Below are 18157 nucleotides of genomic sequence, written 5' to 3'. Positions count from 1 at the left end.
ACAAATTCTCCCTGCCGCCTCACGTGCGTGGCAGTCGCGCAACGGCAGTGTTGTTCATCATATCACCCGCGATAACATCACTAATAACAGACGCACTCCAAACCTCATCTCTGTATCCGCCACCACCACCACCCCCCACCCCATCCTCCTTCATATTCCTTGATGATTGCTACATCGCAAGCCTCCGACCGTCGGAGATGGCGACGGATTTGGGGGGTGCGATGCGGGGTGAGAGAGGCCGATATCCAGCAGTGAATTGATCATGGCTAATGATGATGACTGCTAAGAGCGCGGAGACCCGTGTCTATTGCGGCTCCGTTATTAAAACGTCCGGCGTTCAATGCGATTTGGTGTATTACAGTGCAATGTGTCGGGCGGCATTATACCCCCCATCATACAGTCTTGCATGGACTGTAGAAATATCCAGCTCAGCGCCACGCTAATAATTGCACGCGCTGGCACGCGTCAATTTACACGCACGAATTTTGCTAGATGCGGTTTTATTGCGTTGTTTTATTGTAAGTATGCCTCCTTCCTGCACCTTTACCCAGATACCCACGTTAATCAGGAATCAATACGGACCCATTAAATCCGGGACAAAATGATAAACCGCTCAGAGACACACACGCGCGCGCAATTGGTCTGCGTTAACGCAAGCGAGAATGTCCGTGTGTCTGCTCCAGTGAAACACGCTCTATCCACTACTATGTCGGGAAGCAATTGCTCGACGCGGCTATAGCATTACATCGTTTTTTTAAGACATCGGCACCACGACCATCATCATCATCATCAATGGTCAAGCCCACTTGCAAGCCTTCCCGAAACCGTGAACCCTCACGATCGGTCCCGCGCTGTCGTGAAATAATCCCGTTCAGCAACCCGCCACGCGAGCTGAACGCATCGCTCCATCTCCCCGGCGGACGTCGGCGCTTAATACAGAAATGCGGGGGTGGACAAATCGCGTGGCTGAGAACCCAGCGCGCGCACACGCGCACACGCGCTCGCCATCGCAATGTTACCGATCGCAATAGAGACGGAATAGACGGTGAGAGACGTGGGTGGCACATTACCTGCAGTCGGACTGTCTTGCGCGAATTGCTCCTTGTCTCTGGAGCATCCAGATGGTGCGCTACTCTACCTGGCGCATTCCCTGCGTCCACATCATTTTTTTTTTGGTTACAATTATTTCATTTATTCTCAATACGACACGAGACGTGGATTGCGGTTCATATTTTTGATCTCCTCCTTTCCTCGATTCGTTTTCGTCGTCGTTTCGTCTTCGTCTAATTATTGTTCTTTCTTTATTATTTATTTTAATTGCCGTATTTTGTGAGCAGTCCACCGAGGCGCATCTGCAAACGTCTCATTTTCATCGCGCGTTAAATCCGTGAGCTCAAAGACCACTGAGCCTAATGCATCCTAATTCTAAATAATAATAACTACATAAATACAATAAATAATCTACATTTGAAAATTCCGCAAAATATAAATATATTAATAAATTTTGTAAATAAATAAGTCACATGCCAAAGCAATATCATATCAAAGCCAAAACCCGGGGCTGTGGTACCAAAGATTTTTCTAAAAGTGACATTTTGCTTTCTTCTAGCCAATACGCTGATTTAATTAAACAACAACAACAACAAACGAAAGAAAGAAAAAGATGCGATTTTTCGAGCTTGTATTTTTAGCTATCTAGCTGTGCTTGTCCAGTCCAATGGGCTCGCTAGCTCTCTGGCTCCCTGGCTCGCTCGCTCGTGCTATGAGGCAGTCGCAGCAGCAGCAGCAGCAACTCGTTGCTTTATCGGCCGGCAGAGACGCGAGAATGCTCTCGGCACGCACGCGATGACACGTCTGCGCGCAGCGCGTGGATTGCAGAATGACGCGCGCATCCAACTCCGCCTACCACCACCAGCACTGCCGTTCTTCTCCAGCTCTCTGCGCCGTACACACTTCATCTGCTCATTGCCCTCATTACTCTCGTTGCTGACACTATCACCATCATTCTCATCACCGCCGTCATCAATGCTGCCACCACCACCAACACCACCACCGCCATCTTCATCATGACCACCACTTATATTATCCAGATATCTTCGCTGTAACAATCCGACTCTTCTTACCACACTCATCACTGACATTATCGTCATTATGAACGTCATCATCACGATCACCACCACTTCGATTATCCATATATCTTCCCTGCAGAGACTCCTCTTCAAACAACGCTCGTCACTAATATTCGCATAATTATTATCATCATCATCATCATCAACACCAACATTTTATCTTATCGCGATCGATCCTTAACTCATCACTCATGCAATCACCATCATCATTACTACGACCACTTTCATTATCATGCAGTCACCCGTGCACAGACCCCACTTCTTACTACTACAATAATCGCCATCACCACCACCGTCGTCAGCGCCATCACTGTCATCGTTACCAAACATCAAACAAAAAAACAATCACCGCCTTTGCTATTGCGCTATCTTCCCTGCGAATTCCTCTCTCCCCACCACAATCACCACCAATCCATCACCCTCATCATCATCATCATCGCTACCATGATCGTCACCACCACCGCTTCTAATTCTAGTGCTTTCCCATACATCCTTCCCATACTCATTACTAAGATTATCATCACCACCAAATCACCACCACCAGTTGTGAGCTTACTTTGCCCTCCCTGCCCACCACCACCATCACCACCTCCGCATCTATCTGCACTACATAGCAGCACCTCTCCCCACACTCACAACCATCTCTAGTCTCCCTCTGTTCCACGAACAATATTCATCACCTCCCACTGCCAAAGACGCCGTACAAGCAAATCTGCAATATATATTAAAATGGCTCTTATATACAAGCGTGGGCAGAAAAGATTGATTCATTAATGTGTTCACCCTTAACGCGTTACTATTATGTATTCGTCATCAACTGTGGTTCATCTACTGCTGGAAGAAGACCTCCCTTCATGAACTGATCCCATGGCTCCATCTCCGCTGTGGTTGTACCTCTCGGCTGCGTTCCATCATTTTGGCTGCCATGCCATCACCAGTCTCGCCCATCGGCCGCAAGTCATCCCTCCCGGCCATGATGTGTCCACGGTACTTCCTGAATCCAATTGTTTGTTTAATTGACTTCCTTTAAATTAACCTTGCGTCTAACACAAGAAAGAACACGTCCGAGATGACGTCAAAGGATCACCTCGTTATTCGCGGTTTTGGCTATCCGCTCATCTTAACTGGAACCCTACACGACTACATCGAGAGAGAAATAAAGCGACGAGATCAAGTGATGAGACAGAATGTAATGCGATAAAGTAATGAGATTATAATCGTCATGAATTTAATAGCTTATCTACATATGTATTTAAGGTACTTAATTTTCCTAGGCCGATATCATTACCTGCGAAATTTTGACATTCATGAGCATCTCCGTCACGTATCCCTCGCAAATAACGAGGGAACCAATAACACACCGTGGAAATAGGCTCGCGTACAGGAACGTGGATTGTGAGATTGCGAGGCCGTGATGGGAGGGAGTGGGGCGGGGGGGTGCTTCATCTAGCAGTAGATAAAACATGGTTAATAGTGACTATGAATTCACACACGGCCTGAACTTCCGCGGATGAACGCACACGCGATTATGAGGCCACTGCAATATCCCGCAAAAGACCTACACATCTTAGGCAGTAGGGATGAATCGACTCGTCCATTCAGCGTTGCGTGCGAGCATTTTCAGACTCGCGGCAGAATTAAACGAGCGGGTGGTTAATGAGGTGGACGCGGGTGTTTGGCGGGGCGGGCACACATCTCGAATACAAACCGCTCGCGAAAGAAGAAGATAGCCCACAAAGCGCTTCGCTCACATTCCAATTTCACGCCGCTTACATATTCGCATTATCTGCCATCATTATTATTACCACTACACGCCAGTAATCACAGTGTGCATTAATTCTAGAGGCGTCGCCAGCAATACATTTGTATAATTATTCGTGTAATTTTTTTCTTTGCTGCTTGCTGCTGCTTTCTGCTGCTGCTTGCTGCCGCTTGCTGCTGCTGCCACAGTGGCCGTACTGGTTATCGCATTGGAGTTGTGATCCCAGATGTCAGTAAATTTTAGCTTTGACGGTCCCACCTGATGACGGAGACTTGTGTTGCCTCCGAAACGTGGTGATTTATAATTTTATTTCCATTATTATTTCTATTATTTTATTTTTATTATTTATTTTTACCTACGTGACTTTACCGAAAAAACTTAAGAGTATGAATACTTGCAGTCACGAAAGCTTAAAATCTAGAATCCCAGATGTCGTCGGTTGGATTCCATCTCCAGGCTCGGCATCGTTACAGCGACGCGTCGACTATTCGTCGGGGAAGCGTCGTGTCGAGCACCAGCCGCCCTGACGTTTTGTTGATTTGGGGGGGGGGGGGCAACTCCCACGGCTCGCCCTCCACTTCCCTTCCCACCCCTCAATTCCTCCGACATACAAGCCAGGGGACTCCCCACCCCCAGATGTTAAACCCCCGTCCCCCATTTTTTGCCCATTAACTTTCTCATACATAGCCACCACCACCCATGTTACAGCAAAAAAAACGAATGTTGTACCAGCCGCGATGTTCCCATGTAAATGAGAACAACCGTTTCTCCTTCCCCACCACCACCACCCTTCCACGGGTTGTCTGTCTACCAACTGCCACCCCCCCCCCCCCATCAATCAGGACGCATCGAATGCGTGGGGCCTGGTGGATTTATTCACGCGGGGTTGTTTTTTGTCAACCAGCGTTCCGCAGCGGAGTCCTTTTGTTCTCATGTACAGCAATCATCTAATAGAAATATACATCTTCTTGGTTCTTTCGGTAAAGTCACGTAGAAGGGAAATACTAAAATAATAAAAAAAATATTGTTTTATATTTTATTATATCTCTTCTACGCGACTTTACCGAAATAACCAAGAACATGAATCCCTGCAGTCACGAAAGCTTTCAATCAGAAAAATACATGTATTTTAAATGCGCCCAATGGTGCTAGTATCTTAACACATTCCTGCGGAGGGAGCTGGTAGGAACGTTGGGTTGCTCGGTCAATGGCCAGGGTCAACGGCGGTGTGGTGTATTCCGCAAATATGGCCGACTGTGAGGGCGGGCACAAGCCGGCGTGAGTAGGTTAAACGTTGCGTTTTATAAGGGCACCACGGGGTGACCAGCCCCTCCCCACCCAGCTCCACCCTCCCCACCCAGCCCCTCCCCACCCTCCCCTGTCCACCCAGCTCCACCCCTCCCATTGTTGGTTGCACGACGGACGGACGGACACAATAATCCCCTGTGGGCTGGTGTAACCAGGAGGTTCCTACCAGTAAAATCCTACCGTCTATGTCCACCCAGCAGTATTGAGTAACATCGGTTGCGCGTCGTGGGGTGAAGCGTGGGCACTCCCATTTCGTCAACGATGTCTGGCGAGCATAGACGAGCTGGACAGAATGCTCGCTGGTTTCCTTTGGTGGAGGCTCTTCCGCCAGCAGTGGCGTGAACAAGCAAACTGCAGGGCTGCATTTTTATCTTTTTTTTTCCATTAAATGGTACCGTATATGATTTTTTTTTAAACCTGTTATTTTTGAAACAGGTATACGTTGTGGGCAGCAGAGGGCAATGCAACAAAATCCAATGTTGTATTGCACTTTTACGTAGTCCACGTCTGCGCTCCCCCCCCCGCCTTCACAAACCCGCACTGACTCGCGTGGTGAAGTATGACAAAATAACCCACAGGACCCTCATCCAGCAGTGGACAGATGATAACGGGGTGTACATGGGAACACGCGCGCACATGTTTGTAGCAGACGCTGAGCTACAAGCCCGGCGACCTCAGTTCGATTTTCTGCTCCCGGCCAACACCAGTGACGATTATTTGAACCAGTCATGGGCCTCTCCTAGGTCGACTCAGCCTCAAATTAGTACCTGCCGACGTGCATCACGCCTGTAGGCCTGTAGGCGTGATGCTGGCCGGCCATCCCTTCGTGTGCCATGCCAACCGTCATAGGCGCTAGCTAACAGCACTTGCCCCAAAACTCTGTTAAGCCTATACGGGGGATCTTTGTATTTGTCCTTGTGTACTGTTCACATATATATATCAATATCCGGCCGCATCTAACAATACGTGGAGCCGGCCCTGGGCGTTCCCCTTTTATCAAAGGGCACCAACCTCCGTGCTGAAGTGTGGTCAAACAATCTCGTGACTCACGAGGCACGGGGAAGCCTTCAGAGGGCGACACGTGAGTACTGTCACACGCCACGTGACGCTAACCACACACAGAGTGATCAATCAGATATCAAAAGAAAGGTTTGCTTTTAAGTCTCGAAATAAACATGAGCTATGCAGCAATGGAGTGATAATTAATAGATACTGCACTACGTATGGATTGTAACCTCGTTTTGCATCTTGTACGTGTTCACGAGTTAATTATGAAAACAATCAAGAGTCGGCCTGTTCAGTGATTCCTTGTTCATCAGAAATCAATGAGATAACCCGTCTTTAAATACATTTTTTTTTACTTAAAATGCATCAACAAATTGATGATTAATTGATCCTTCGGAAAATGTTTCACATGAAAAAAGACAAAGCATGTTCCCATTGTGTTGAATTATTCATGTGAGGCACGTGGTCCACGGAATTATTAATTATAGCTAGTCCGAGCTTTTCAATCACAAATAAACTTGAGAAACAATATGTTGTTGATTGATTAATCCATAGTGACCTTTTCAATATTTAATACGTTGCAAGACATTCTTGATTAATTAAAGCTCGTGGCGTTACGCTGCAGCCCCGGTAAACACAATACATTGATTCAATGGTTACAACCAAGTTTCAACGTTGGCTCAACGTTCAATGTTCACCGCGGTGGTCAGCGTATTGCTCCGTGAACCCGTTGTTGCTTATCTTCGACCTGTCCGCGGTGGCGAGATGTTAACTACCTCGCCTGGTATACAGGAGGGTCGTGGGTTCGATCCCGACCCTGACGCCTGCTGTATATTTGGAGTCTGCGTGTCTCTCTCCTGCGTTGTCGTGTGGATTTTTCTCCGGGTCCTCCGTTTTTTTCCCTGCACGTGAGCTATCATTTGTTGCCAGGTCGCTTCTGACACAGAGCTCCATCGCTCAAGTTGGGGCCTTACTGGTAATCTACGCCTCTATATAAGGAACGAAATAGGTGGACTTCACATATCTGGGCGTCGCCTGATGAAGCTAGTTGTAATTACTGGCCAAACGTCGTACTCAGAGTGTAAATGTTTTGTGGATTTGCTCTCCAACACACCTGTGTGCTGTACTAGTGACGAATTGGCATGTTGTGTTTACGTGACAACCCTTACTAGCTGGCTGTGTCGGGTGGTGGCGGGTTTAACGACACATATATTTATGCGATCGAACCCAAAAAAACCTCTTATGGATAATATTTCTCGCTAAAGCCTGCTACGTGTTGCTGCTACTTGTTCAGTGTATAGTTAATTTCCCAGGACACGGCGAACATCAGGGGCGAGTGAAATTTTCACCGGTACCGTCCCTTGCACCATCCGCTTAAATAAGCCGCGCGCGGTGAAGTATGGTCACATCACCCCCACGACCCGCACGGCGTCGGGAGGCCACTCATCCAGCAGTGGACTGACAGCAAGAGGGGTGTGCGTGTGCATGCAGGTACAAGACAACGCGATGCACGTGGTCCCAATTCCTTGTATAAACGCGACTGTTGCGTAACTTTCCCCAAAAATGTATACTTTTAAACTAAACTACTTTTTTTTTATTTTACCAGGTAAGGCCCACTGGAGCTATGCAGCTCTTTTTCAGAAGTGACCTGGCCACAAATGACAGCCCAACGAAGTGGGTTGTCACGTCGAAATGTATTGCAGCCAAATGCTGTAAAGGGATGTTTCTAAATGCCGAGGGAAAACCGGAGGAGCCAGAGAAAAATCCAGGCGACCACGGGGAGAGAGACACGCAAACTCCAAATACACAGCAGGCATTGTCAGGGTCGAGATTGAACCCACGCGACCTTCTGTATACCGGGCGAGGTAGTTAACATCTCGCCACAGTGGCGCCCTGAAATGAACTCTTTCCCACCACGGAGTGAGTGACCTCGTTAAACAATGAGCACTGCTTCTTATGCAGACTCAGGGTCAGCATACAGGATACTGTAACAGCGAAAATACAAACCTCAAAGATAAATTGAAAATACCGTATATTGTTGCTTACAATATACACAGCATTCAATATTTTAGAGCTGGAAAGCAATATGAAATGTGTTCAGTTTATGAATACCGCGATATAAGAACATTATAGCGTGATATTCATGCATGCCATTCATTGTACATTGCATTAAATACACACGCACACAAACACGTGACACGCACATGCAAGGTGATCCAGTTATAGATACCCCTCTGATTAATAACGACCCACTTTAAACCTTACTCTCAACAGGTGATTGACTATTGTTAAATAAATGCTAGGCAAACTGTATCCGGAAAGTGTTCGACGGTGTGATGTGTGTGTGTTGAGATTGAAACCACGTGTGCAGGTGCCAAGTGGGATATTTACATCACAACATCGTGAGCTATCGGAGGCATTCATGATCATGACTAATTCGGATAAATGATTGAGATTGTTGGAAGACATGTACGGCGTCGTCCAGATGTCTTGTGATCCCCAGTTACATTTCTAAAACGTGATATTTAGAAATGGGTGTGAACACAGAAATGAATAAGCAAATGCAAAACAATATTAAAGATTCATATTAGGGGTCATTTGCATTGCTACGTCTCTTGCTCCGTCATTTCCCAACGCAAGTATTACTTTACTGCGGTATCCGTAAATGGATCAACCTGTGGTAATACACTAAAAATAAAAAAGGCTCTACAATACGGATGCCCCGGGGAAATCGTCTCAGTAGCCTCTGCGAAGCACCCTACAATATTAAGCGGCCCAACTACCAACCATTTCGTATCGCATAATGACATCGTGCATATGCTAACTAGGCGAGGCATTCACTGTACACTATGCACAGGCACGCACACGCACGCGCACGCACGCACGCGCGCCGTTTAAATAATGCGGCCATCCCATGCGTGTCAAGATAATATCCCCGGCACGTAAAAACTAAAAAAGTGGGCTCGTCTGTTATGTTAAGGACGTACTCCTCATTGCACGGATGTGCGTGCTGCAAGTGCGCGGGGCATCTTGGGAGGTGGCACACGTGGTTTTTATTCGTGACAAATGCCACCGCTCGCGCAGACTGCCCTCCCTGCTCACGTTGAGTCGGCGCAATAACCCGGAGCTGATTTTACATTGGAAGGAGCGGTGGCGCAGTGGTTGGCACACTACGCTAAGAACACGGCGATCTGCGTTGTTTGTAATTGCTAGTATAAGCACTACAGGCTCAAAGAAGCGCCAAACGTCAAGTGGACAGCAACAAAAAGCGCCATTTGAAGGTGTAACAGAATACGATTTAGCACGTGTCTTGACTTGAATGAGGTTTGGTAATAACTTGGTGAAAAAATTCGACGACGGGAGGGAATTCCAAAGTGGAAGAGTGCGAGGGAAGACGCAGGAAGAGGAGCGTGTGGGTGAGCTGCAGGGTGGTGGTTGAACGCAGCGCGGATGAGAACGAAATAAATTAACCCGTAAAAACAAAGTTTTTCACTCTAAATCCTTTATATGCGTGGCGGCTAGAGTCCTCTCGTCCTCTGGCTTGAGATGGCTGCCACCTATGGGTCAGATGATTGTCTGCCAGCATTAAGCAATTGGTAATTAAATATTTTTAAAAAATTCCCTAAACAGTGTAAAATTTTGGAAAAAAATTTTCACGAAAATTAATTGTCACGCACAACGAGTCTGTGTGGAAAATGTCAGCTCGATTGGATCACGGGAAGTGGGTTAAAAAAACGACCGAAAGATTTGCACGGTCGTAAGCAAGCAAGCAAGCACGCAAGCACACAAGCAAGCAAGCAAGCGAACTTAATACAAGTAAACCCGTAAAAACAAAGTTTTTCACTATAAATCCTTTATATGTGTGGCGGCTAGAGTCCTCTCGTCCTCTGGCTTGAGATGGCTGCCACCTATGGGTCAGATGATTGCCTGCCACCATTAAGCAATTGGTAATTAAATATTATTATTTTTTACCTAAAAAGTGTAAAATTTTTGAAAAAATTTTTCACGAAAATAAATTGTCACGCACAACGAGTCTGTGTGCAAAATGTCAGCTCGATTGGATCACGGGAAGTGGGTTAAAAAAACGACCGAAAGATTTGCACGGTCGTAAGCAAGCAAGCAAGCACGCAAGCACGCAAGCAAGCAAGCGAACTTAATATAAAGGATTTAAAAAGTCGTTGGCTGCTCAGAGCCGCGTGGATGGAGGAGTCGATGGAGTGAAGTTCACGTGGACGGCAGCAACCGTGCACAGCAGCAGCGATAGAAGAGTGACGGGGAGGCGACTTGACTGCCGGCGAGCGAGTTTGAATCCCGGCCACGGCTACCACCAAGTGGCGAGTGATGTCTGGACTGCACCGTGGATAACCCTCGTTCCCGTTGTTCTTCTCCAGAATGTGATGACAGTGCTGTGTATACGTGTGGCAAATTGTAGAAAAACCTTTCTTAAAAACCCCCCGTGATGTGTTGGCGTCTGCGTGATCCTCGTGAATAATTTGAATGCTTGGAATTAGAGGCCAATGTGTCCGTAGTCATTTTTTGAAAGAGCAAGATAATTGATTGAGGTATCAATTCGTGACGACGGATTCTTTCTGCCGACGACGATGATTATCCTCTATGCATTGTGAGCCGGCACATTGTCCCAATGGCACCGTGGGTTTGCTGTTTTCGATGCCGCCAAATTTGTTCCTTCTCACGAATGCCCCTTGCGGCTAAACAACTCGATGGTTGTCTCGACAAAGCCCCGGCAGGCCAAAGTGTTCAAAGGCAATATCCGGTTAAGCGATTTGCCGCTCGCAAAAACATGCAGAGGCCATTATGAAACCACCGACTGTTGCAAGAGCAAGCGAACAACGCGACCGACAGAAATTGGCTTTCGGAATTCGCAAATGAAAGTTTCATTTACAGTTGACGGGAATCACGTTAAGGGGACCACGTGCGCTCAAACATTACAGCGCACTCCATTATTGTGTTGTCACGCCACACGCCTTTTTGCTACGCAATAATAACAATGATCAACACGGAGCCACTCACAAACGAATGTCAATTGCCTCCAGGTGCGTACACCGTCTCCTTTATTCGCCGTCTGGTGCGAGCCCACTGCGAGCGCGTCCCTCGTTCGAGGGAGACCTCGCACTCAAATATTTAGAGCACGAAAGTAAAAAAAAAACACTTTCACAATCAATAATAATAATAAAAATACAATAAAAATTCTGACATTTTCAATGTTTAATCCACCGATGGCTGAAAGTCTCCTTAAGCTTTGTCGGTCATAACGGAGGGGAGGGGGGGGGTGGTTGACCATACTTCACCACGCTGGTCAATGCATGTCGGTGAAGGGGTGGGAGGAGCAAGACTGGTTCTGATCATACTTTTGCCACTATGATGTTGGGCGTGACCGTGAATCGAACCCGAGTTTTTTGGATTCGTAGCACACGGCGCGGACCACTGCACCGCCTCTCCGCCATGCATTCAAAACGGCTGATTTAATTTGCGACTTCAAGGCTGTCTTGCAAGGTTGGCCTGGTTTACCGAGTGACAACCAATGCAGTCGTGCGTGTTGCACCCAACCATACGGAGCGACGGAGACTACAAAGTAAGTGCAGATCCCCATCAGCTGGAGACAGAGACTTGCTGAGTCAGTGGATTCCACATAAAGTGCAGATTAGACGTAAACATTCAGAGCTACGAGGTCTGAATGAGACAGTAACAGATGGACACCGCAGCGCGCAGGGACTGCATAAACGGGCCCAAATGTGCAGCTATTTCTTTACGAACACACCTACCTGCAAAGCACCTGAGGATGGAACACATCCCATTGGCAAGAGTCTCCAAGGGTGTCAAGTGACGCACGCGCAGCAAATGAAACAGCTCAGCACATGGATCGACAACTCTCACCTGGCCGGACGAGAATTCCAAGGAGACCTGTCGGGAGGAAGAGCGTGAACGTTTAAGCGGCACGGTTAAGAGGACCCATGATTTAATAATAATAATAAAAATAATATATATTTTTTTAAAAGCTCGGAATAGCTCCACGCCCACCTTATCAACGTGGCCTCAATTTCCTACCCTTACATGGGCGGCCGCTTATTTCAGAGGGCTCGCCGTGTGGCTCGCAAAGGAGGGATGGGAAGAGGGTTGCACTCCAAGCAATCAAGTCACACGTGCGGCAATCACGCGTCGCTCTCACTTATCATGGGCATGTGTGCAGATAACTCGAGCGGCCACATTTGGGGCTTGTCTTTTTTCCACGCGTCGTGGCTTTTATAGCCCACACTTGCGCGCGTGCACGCGCGCGCGCGAGAGAGTGTCCAGCCCTCGTGTCAATCGTTTGCTGGACGAGCAACCTGATTCCAGACCACGGCCAACATGGGTGGCAAAATGATATTGGAATCTGTCCCCGGACCCACCTTCGGTCGATTTAAGTTGAACCAAGTGAAAATTCAAGAGGATGAGTCTCATTTGCAAGAGTGAGCTGGGTCACGTACATGACAGAATTGATTCAAACCATAGACGAGTACCTGGCGCAGTGTGTGGACATCAGCGCTGGGGAGACAAAGGCAACCCGGGCGTGGTGCTGGCCGCACTACTACCCCATGTGCACCGTGCCAGCCATAATGGGTGCTCGCTAACAGCACTTCCCCCAACAGCCTATAATGCTACATGAGGGATATTTGTCGTTATTGTGTCTGTGTGTGTGGGATGGATGGACAATTACATTCTAAATTGGTCACCGCGAGGAAGTTACAACGTTGGTAAATGTGGATGTTGGCACAAATGTAGAATTATCCACCTACTCATGATAACGTCGGGCGATATTTAAAGGTTGCTGTCGATGACATTTGTGATCTTTATTTAGAACTGGATGAGAGCTGATTGAGATAAGAAAACAAAAACAATGTCCAAATTCACGTGCAGGCTCCCAGGTACATTTTTGTTGCCAGTTTTTGACATCAAAAATCGGCTGATTAACATCTTCACCAGTCCCGAGGCTACCTTCCATCAACAAATGAATTCGGTCACTGGGTGAAGTTTTTGTTTTGCAAAGGAGGCCAGAGGTAGAATTTAGTATTACAAATTTCAGGTGAAATGTTTTTAATTCAAATAATAATAGCGTATGTTTGTTGAACTTCTTTCACACCGTACGTAGCCAACCGTGCTAATAGGAGGTGCGGGGGAAGGACAACACACCCAACACAAAAAAGCTGTTCTAAAGGAAGGAGTTTCCAGTCTGGAAAAAAACGCTCAGCCATTTGTCAATATACTGCTGAATGAAGACCTCCCCGTGCCCTGTTGGCCAGGGGGGCTGTTTGACCGTATGCTGCCACAGTACGGGGCACAGGTGGTGCATCGGCCAGTCATCTCAATCAGTCAACCCAGGGCACATGGGTCTGTCCCGTGATCTCCTTGCCAGCGGGCGTTTGACACTTCACGTGGCCTTAACGTGCACATAGCCTGGCTCACGCGCCGTGGTGACATCACCGCCACTAAGTGGCCAACGGCGGTTGTTGTTGTTGTTGTTGTTGACCGTACGTAGGGCTTAATTCCTCCTATATTATTTTCTAGCCCCCCCCCCCGAACCATAACCACCCGGAACCCACGAACCCCCACCGCCTCCCTGGACAATGGGAGGAGCAGGGGGTGGGGGAATTATTTTCTGGAGCTCAGCCCCCAGAGAGCTCGGCGGTTCAGGTACGGCTGGCGAAGGTCGGGGCGGCGAGAGAAGAGGGGCAAGTTGTTCCAGCGACTATATTGCTCGCCACTGAAGTCATCCGTGACTCAATTTCATATGACCCTCAGCCACGCGAGACCACCATGGGCCCACAAACAATATTTGCCCGTCGCTGCAATGCATCTTAGCCGCACTAATCGGGTCCTGGAGGGGAATATTTTCGACGTGGCAGCAACATTGCGTTTCTAATTTTAGTGCCCTCAGTGACTTCTGTCAAGGCAAGGGCCTCTAAGGTGTGTGTGTGTTAATGTGTGGTTGAATGGAGGAGCGGTCGTGTAGCGGTTAGCACACAGCGCGACGAACCCGGCGACCCGAGTTCGATTCCCACTCAAGGCCACCAACAACCAGTGAGGACTCAGCCTCAAATGACTACCTGGTACAGCGTGTAAATATCGCCACTTGAGAGACAAAGGCGGCCGGGCGTAGTACTGGCCACCCACTCCCTCGTGTGCCGTGCCGACCTTCAAATAGGTGCTCGCTAACTGCACTTGCCCCAAAAACGCACGTTAAGGCGACACTGGGGAGTCTTTATATTTGTCTTTGTGTACACATATTGAGCTCAATTCCCGGTGGAGGAAAGTCCTTTGTGGCTCACGGCGAGTTACAAACAAAAAGTTCCCCCACCACCTGGTGTATACCGCAAGTTGCATTTAAAAAAAAAACGTGGATATTTATCAACACATTTAAACCCTCCCGGTACGAGAAGTAAACGCCTCGAGGAATCTTCAAATTAAATTGAGAGCCTCAGTTCCGCGAGCACCCCACCCCCCTTTAGCGCATTTGGAAAATCAAATTTGGATTCTCTTGCGTTTTTCAGGCGGCGACGAGCAAGCGAGCGAGCGAGCGAGGTCACTGGGCCACAATGAAGCCGCTCGGAACACGCCGGGTCGTCAAAGCACGTGGCAGGGCCCTGGCGGCAAAACGCCCGGCACAAGGCCCCGGAGGGGCGAGCGACGGGCAGAGAATGGGAGATGGAGAAGAGGTGAGGGTTGAAGAGAGGAACGGAAGGGAGGTTAAGGAGCGGGACTGATTCATGTACAGGGGAAGTGTTGAGTCTATAGGCAGTGTTGAATATATGGTGCAGTGTTGAGTCTATGGGCAGTGTTGAGTCTATGGGCAGTGTTGAGTCTATGGGCAGTGTGGAGTCTATGGGCAGTGTTGAGTCTGTGGGCAGTGCTGAGTCTGTGGGCAGTGCTGAGTCTATGGGCAGTGTTGAGTCTATGGGCAGTGCTGAGTCTATGGGCAGTGTTGAGTCTTATGGGCAGTGCTGAGTCTATGGGGCAGTGTTGAGTCTATGGGCAGTGCTGAGTCTATGGGCAGTGTTGAGTCTTATGGGCAGTGCTGAGTCTATGGGCAGTGTTGAGTCTGTGGGCAGTGCTGAGTCTGTGGGCAGTGCTGAGTCTATGGGCAGTGTTGAGTCTATGGGCAGTGCTGAGTCTATGGGCAGTGTTGAGTCTTATGGGCAGTGCTGAGTCTATGGGGCAGTGTTGAGTCTATGGGCAGTGCTGAGTCTATGGGCAGTGTTGAGTCTATGGGCAGTGTTGAGTCTATGGGCAGTGCTGAGTCTATGGGCAGTGTTGAGTCTTATGGGCAGTGCTGAGTCTATGGGGCAGTGTTGAGTCTATGGGCAATGCTGAATACAGTATATGGGCAGTGTTGAGTCTATGGGCAGTGTTGAGTCTATGGGCAGTGCTGAGTCGATGGTGCAGTGCTGAGTCTATGGGCAATGCTGAGTATATGGGCAGTGTTGAGTCTATGGGCAGTTTTTTGTCTATGGGCAGTGCTGCTCAATGCACAGGGAAGTTTATTCCAGTGGAGGGGTGCAAGGAGGGAGACGGACCGAAACTGGGATTGGGCACAGTGAGAAGGCAAATAACAGAACCATGTCGCGATGTGTAATCGGAACAATAACGTGTTAGTTCATCCGTATATTGGCTTCCGAGACCAGTCAAGGTTTTTGTTAAATAAATGCTGCTGGGTTAGCAGTTGTTATTGGCAAGAGCACGCCAACTTAGCTGTGGGGCCCTACTCAGTCTTGTATACAAACTCAGTAGATGTTGCTGTGAACCAAGAGCCAGTTCAAGCTTGTTCAGTTTTCATGCTTAAGCAAATTCTGCCGGACTAATTTTGGTCTGGAGAGCGAATCGCCGTACGGACTAAAACAAATTCGTTATAAGCAGGATTCCTTGCAAGAGGTCTCTGTCTGGCGTTTGAACATCTTAACACAACTGTTTGATTGCCAGAAAGGGTATAACCTATTCTTATTACTATAATGAGCCAATAATGTTTGTGTGTAACGCGCGTGACGTCACTCCACATGCCGCACGCCCTGTCATTAATATTTATGAGCGGGTGGATTTTTGCAGGTCGAGCGGAAATATTTGTTTTTGCAAATTCGCTTTAAGTTTGACGTTTCTTTATTGAAAGTTAATCTGATAATTATACGCAGCAACAAAGTGGATTTGGTGTCTTTATTTATTTTCTACATTATGGTAAAGTAGACATTTCTCGGTGATTTTCCAGATATTGTATCGATTTCCAATTTATTTCAACCCCAGCGACCGGAAGCAGAAGAGAATAAAGTATGAGAGCAGTGAATTTGAAGAAATTTAAGGTAAGTTATATACAGTGCTACAGTGGCATGAAGTGAGGTGTTTTATGACTTAGTTTTGTGCAAGAATCACTACCATTAATACAGTGCTACAGTGAAATGCAGTGAAGTGTTTGATGACATACTTTTGTACAAGATGCCATTAAATTGACACTAGATACAATTATACTGTGTAAATTTCGATTTAAAGCTTTCGTGACTGCAGGGATTCATCTTCTTGGTTCTTTCGGTAAAGTCACGTAGAAGGGAAATAATACAATAATAAAAATAAAACATTACTATTTTATTATGTTTTATTATTTCCCTTCTACGTGACTTTACCGAAAGCACCAAGAAGAATTATACTGTGCTCAATGTTTTCGTAAACATTACAGCTTCCGTCCCCGGACGGGCACAAAGGCTCGTGTCCGTCATCAGCGTGCCCGAGAAGATGCAAGAGAACGCGGTGGGGTTCTTTTTTTTGGTGTTCGCCCGTGCGTTTTCGACGACTAACCCCTCTGCTCCAGCGCGCCGCTCCAACACTGCCATGGGGATGACGGCCACGCAAAGGCGCTCCGCTGCCGGCTGAGCACCTTCATGGGCAAGGCCGAGGAGTCACCCACGGGCAAGGGGCGAGTAACGGCGGAGACGGCTGCGTCATTTCGGTAATGAACCTCGGTCGATAGACGCCGGGGAAGAAAAAGGTGGGGGGGGGCGCCCGTCTTGCCATTTCGCACGTGGCGGCGTTAACTGCGTCAGCCCCCCAACACCCCCCCCCCCCTCTGAGCAAACACCGCCGTGGCATCGGGGCATGATTCCGTGAAATAATCGCGGGGTCGAATGAAACGAGAGCGAGAGATTCGGAGAGGGCCGTAAATGCGGACGGGCATTCTCTGGATTTGTTTTGTTCGAGCCGTCTGCACGTTCGAGCGTTTATTGACCCGGAGGTGATAGCCGGAATTACGCGGCGCTGTCAATTCTTTACGCGTCACCCCACCCTCTCCCCCCCCAAAGTTTTCACCGTCAGTGGCTCGGCTGGCGAGACGTGGTTGCGCAACACCCCGCCCTCACCGCAGCCAAGCGACAAAGGGAATTCTCGAAGCCCACTCGTGAATGTGCATCTCCTAACGTTGCCATCAAATTCCAGGAATCCTCAAGGCGGGAGGAGGCACGCTCAGAGGTGTCTCCCGAAAAGCCACTTTCAGTGGAGAAGAAACAAAAATGATTCTGGGTTTGACGCTGGTCGTGGTCGTAACGGTCAGCACCACACTGGCCGCACTTGCATTGGGGAGGTCCCCGCGGTTTCATTCGATCTTCCGGCGCGGCAGCTGAAGCAATGGAGCGAGTCCTGTCTCCGGCCACGAGTTGGGTAAAGTGCGGCTACTGCCAACGTCTTCCCAAGACACTTGGACGAGTGATCGAGTGGGGCTCTGTCGAGCGGCCTCTCGAAGTGGAGGCCCTTCTCGCAGCAGTTGGGTTGAGCACGGCATTGCAGGGCTGCACCTTTTCTGAGAAGTAAATAACATAAAAAGGGACTTGCGCTAACGTCGCCTTCTCACGGCACGGAATCCCTTCCAGGCTCCAGTCACGGGTTGAGCGAGGAGTGGTCTCTCGTCAGGATCCAGTCTCTGCCA

The 18157-nt window shown here is 48.3% G+C and overlaps 1 protein-coding gene across 7 annotated transcripts in view; it reads right to left on the bottom strand.

Moving 5' to 3' along the window:
• SLC8A3 (solute carrier family 8 member A3) overlaps positions 1 to 1830 on the bottom strand; it is a 191909-nt gene extending 190079 nt beyond the window's left edge. For all 7 annotated transcript variants that reach the window (XM_078868258.1, XM_078868264.1, XM_078868261.1 and 4 more), the window contains exon 1: positions 1071 to 1830. The gene's annotated coding sequence lies outside the window, so the exon portion shown is untranslated. The remainder of the gene's footprint in view (positions 1 to 1070) is intronic.
• Positions 1831 to 18157: the final 16327 nt, after the last annotated feature.

This window comes from Lampetra fluviatilis, chromosome 25, assembly GCF_964198595.1.
Source record: "Lampetra fluviatilis chromosome 25, kcLamFluv1.1, whole genome shotgun sequence".
Classification (NCBI taxonomy): domain Eukaryota; kingdom Metazoa; phylum Chordata; class Hyperoartia; order Petromyzontiformes; family Petromyzontidae; genus Lampetra; species Lampetra fluviatilis.
This window is presented reverse-complemented; position numbering and strand designations above follow the sequence as displayed.